This window comes from Babylonia areolata, chromosome 22 (assembly GCF_041734735.1).
Source record: "Babylonia areolata isolate BAREFJ2019XMU chromosome 22, ASM4173473v1, whole genome shotgun sequence".
NCBI classification, from domain to species: Eukaryota; Metazoa; Mollusca; class Gastropoda; order Neogastropoda; family Buccinidae; genus Babylonia; species Babylonia areolata.
The window spans coordinates 26,781,336-26,785,702 of NC_134897.1; the positions used below are offsets into that span (position 1 = coordinate 26,781,336).

The following is a 4,367-nucleotide window of genomic DNA, read 5'->3' on the forward strand; positions in this document are numbered from 1 at the left end:
GTCCACTTTTCAAATGTTCTTCCCAATGTCTTTGCATACACTGAAACCCACACACACACACACACACTGACACGCGCGCGAGCACACATACATACAGACACAAACACACACACACGCGCGCGCACACACGCGGCACACACTGACACACGCGCGAGCACACATACATACAGACACAAACACGCGGGCGCGCGCATACACACACACGCACACACACACACACACACACACACACACACACATACACCACACACACACACACACACACACACACACACACACGTCACAAGGCCGGGTGGTGGCGAGGAACATGTCGCAGAGAACACGGGGGTGGCGGGAAGCCAGGGTGGAAATGTTTTCTCTCTTCATCAGTCTCACATTATTCTCCACGTGAACACAACCACGTGCAACTGAAAGCCTAGTAAACACCCACCACTTATTGGTCCGCGGTAATCCACCCCCCACCCCACCCCCCATCCCACGCCAACGCCCCTTCTGCCCTACACAGACCGTTCTTTCTCTCTCTCTCTGGACCTTGCTTCTGGAATGAACTTCCTCTTTAGCTTCGTCAGGTCTCCGCACCTAGCAGCTCTTTCAGGCCTGGCCTTAAAACCCACCTCTTTCTATGTTAGCCTCCCTCCCTTGCCTCTTCTTTGTCTTCAGTTTTTCAAGTTTAGACTCATGTATGCGTGTGAATGACTGGTGTGAAAGCGCTTCGATTTGTCTCTGCACAAAATTCAGCGCTATATAAATACTATCATTATTATTATTAGATCAAGCCGCCGTGGCAAAACGCGTTGGACTTGTGATCCAGTGTTCACCAGTGATCAGGGTTCGAGGCCCCGTTTCGGCATGGTGTAGTGTCCTTGGGAAAGGCACGTACTGCACTCTGGTGTTCCTCACCCCGCCCAGATTGTGACTGGGAAACCTGACTTCGGTTGGAGAAGGTTAACTCTTTCCATACGAACGGCGAAAGAGACGACGTTAACAGCGTTTCACTCCAATTACCATCATCAAAATATCGCAAGCGGAAGGCTCTTATACTGAAGACGTGAATGTTGACAAAGAATACCACAATTCTGACGACGGAAGCTAAAGTCTGGGTCATTCAGACACCCACTGGACATCCGAGGGGTCTGTGTAGAGGAGGAGAGAGGACTGGCCGTACTGAGTGAGTTAAAACGGCGAAAGGAGTGAGCTGGGTACCCTTCCTGTGCTGAGCCCTGTCGTTGAGTTGGCCCTCTCTGGAGAAGCGACGCAAGACCTCCAGGCTCTCGATGCTGTACAAAATTTACACCAATCAAGCCCACTGTCCAAACCTCAAAAGGAGACAGCTCACTGCCGTCTCGCCAACGCCGAGGACACAACCAACAGTTTTCCATCATCACCACCAGAACACAGTACAGAGGCTCTTCATTTTTACCTAGAACCATCATAGACTGTAACTGCCTGCCCCAAGTAGCTGTGGAGGCCAAAACGCTTGACACTTTTGTGTCAAGGATCTACAAGCAGAAAACAACACTTCCAGTGCCCCCCACGCCACCTCCCCCACCCCACCCCCACCTCTCGCACCCTAATCCCCTATCCGGTTACCCCCTGTCCCTCCTCACTCCCCAGTTCCCCTGAACAGCAGTGGAATGATGCCACCGTCACCTCTACCTCTTCTTCACATCATCAAGGAACACCAACTACAAAATAGTGGTTCCGAACCCCTACCCCCACCCCCCAATTTTAGGTGCCAGAATAATCAGTTCATATGACTGTGGGCCCTCAACAATGAAGACAGAAGACAGTGGATATGAATTCACTGCCCCCATGGCGGTAAAGGCAAAGGGACTTTTGAACTCACCCTCTTTCTGCCTCTTAACAGACTAACATCATCAAGACCTACACGACGCCAGCAGTCAAGTGGGGTCTGATTCCACTGACCTGAAGCCACACAGCGTAGTTGGTATACGTGACTGTTCAGTCGACCACTGTAGTGCAGAGAAATTGTGGTCAGGGTTTTTGTCACTGTTGATGGTCTTTATCTCCACGAGTTTCGGAATTCCCCACATGGACAAAAACATGAACTCAGGTTGCCTCTTTCCTTCTACAGGGGGCGTCATTGTCTGCTGTGTGGTCTGCGGACGTGTGTGTGTGTGTGGTGTGGTGTGGTGTGGTGTGGTGTGTGTGTGTGTGTGTGTGTGTTTGGTGTGGTGTGGTGTGTGTGTACGTGTGTGCTTGTGTGTGCTACTTAGTGTGTGTTAGTGAGAGAGAGAGAGTGTGTGTAATTTATGTGTGTGCAAGCACTTGGGTGATTGTGCTAGTGTTTGCATGAATTCATGATGTGTTTGATATTAACTGATGTTTCGGTGGATCTGTGTGTACGTATCAAAGACTGGAAGACAAAGAAAGAGAGAGAGGGGACCAAGGCAAATTACTAAAAATCTGACACTGCACACACACAAACACTTTCTTTCACAACAATACCAAAAAAGCAGTTCTTTCATCATCATCACCACCATGGGTTATTTTATTAATAATTTTATCAATAACAAACAATCAGCACAAAACAAAGCGACAGTCCCGTTTCCATGCATAGTGTTAAACCATCGCACTGCACAACTCAAGCGACACTTGTACACCATCTGCGCCATCTTGACAACACTGCAGCTGACATCATCAGTCAGATACCAGTTACTAACACCCACAGCATACATCCTGTCACAGCTGTCAGACAACATTGATATCCACAGGCCTTGTTAAGGTTAATGGTCCCACAGCCTTTCATGGCTGCCGGGGCAGGGAATTCAAATCCACTGTGTCCAGGGCTCAGCTTTGGAAATTGGGGCCAAGTTCTCTCCTTCCACTGTTTTAACCTCCCCCCGACAGAAGTCAGGTACCCATTTACACCTGAGTGGAGTGTTCCAATGTTTTAACCTCCCCCCCGACAGAAGTCAGGTATCCATTTACACCTGAGTGGAGTGTTCCAATGTTTTAACCTCCCCCCCGACAGAAGTCAGGTACCCATTTACACCTAAGTGGAGTGTTCCACTGTTTTAACCTTCCCCCGACAGAAGTCAGGTACCCATTTACACCTAAGTGGAGTGTTCCAATGTTTTAACCTCCCCCCGACAGAAGTCAGGTACCCATTTACACCTGAGTGGAGTGTTCCACTGTTTTAACCTCCCCCTGACAGAAGTCAGGTACCCATTTACACCTGAGTGGAGTGTTCCACTGTTTTAACCTCCCCCCGACAGAAGTCAGGTACCCATTTACACCTAAGTGGAGTGTTCCATTGTTTTAACCTCCCCCCGACAGAAGTCAGGTACCCATTTACACCTGAGTGGAGTGAGAAAAATCAGAGTAAAGTGCCTTTCCTTGGCCAAGGACACAACACCATGTCGAAAAGGGAACTTGAACTTTGATCACTGGTGGACGCTGGTATAGAAGTCAAATGCCTAACCTATCATACCATGGTGCCTTCAGTTTGTGTTAGTATTGTATTGTATTGCTCTTTTTTGTCACAACAGAATGTCAGTGTGTGAAATTTGGGCTGCTCTCCCAAGGGAGAGCACTTCACTATACTGAGAGCGCCACCCATTTTTTTTGTATACTTTTTCCTGCCTGCAATTTTATTTGTTTTCCTATCCTAAAGCCAGTGAGTAACAATAAGTAGTAATAATATTAGTTAAGATAATAATAACAGTCATAATAATAAAAATGATAACAATAAACATAATAATAATCAAAACAATAATGATCATAATTCATAGTGAAACATCATAATGCACAAGAAGTGCAGACAGCCCTTTCAGAAACTGGCTGTCATTTCCCAAGCACCCAATACCTTATATCCTCCATTCTGTCTCTCTCCCCAGTGTGTGCTGCATGAATAACAGCTGGCTTCAGTAAGCAGCAGGTCTCAGCAGCTGCAGCAACGTTGTTGTCAAAATAACTCATACACATGCAAAAAAACAGCTTCACTTTCCCCAGCCTTTCTAGAAATCTGCTGTCATTTCCCACGCACTCAACACATTATATACATTCTCTGTTGTGTCTCTCCCCAAACAGAATGGACTGTTGTGTGATTAGTAGCTGGCTTTAGTAAGCGGCACCACACCTGTGCAGCTGTAACAACACTGTTGTCAAACTGACTAACAAAAAAAACAACCCACACACACGAAGAAACTATCATCCTGAGATCTACACTGTCTCCATGCGGTCACTACCACACTGTGAATGTCTGAAACAACACACACACAAACTGTGATCAACAACAGCATCCAGTATCCTAGCCATAACATCCACTGTTAAAAAAAAAAGAAGAAAAAGTATCACAGTGAAAGCTTTGAACTGAAACTGCAGATTAGTTAGGATTTAGGTCC

General features: G+C 47.0%; 1 long non-coding RNA gene across 1 annotated transcript; it reads left to right on the top strand.

Moving 5' to 3' along the window:
- Positions 1 to 2,489: 2,489 nt before the first annotated feature.
- LOC143297456 (uncharacterized) lies at positions 2,490 to 3,211 on the top strand. Its single transcript, XR_013057275.1, has 2 exons — positions 2,490 to 2,878; positions 3,003 to 3,211. It is a non-coding gene; the product is annotated as an uncharacterized LOC143297456 (long non-coding RNA).
- Positions 3,212 to 4,367: the final 1,156 nt, after the last annotated feature.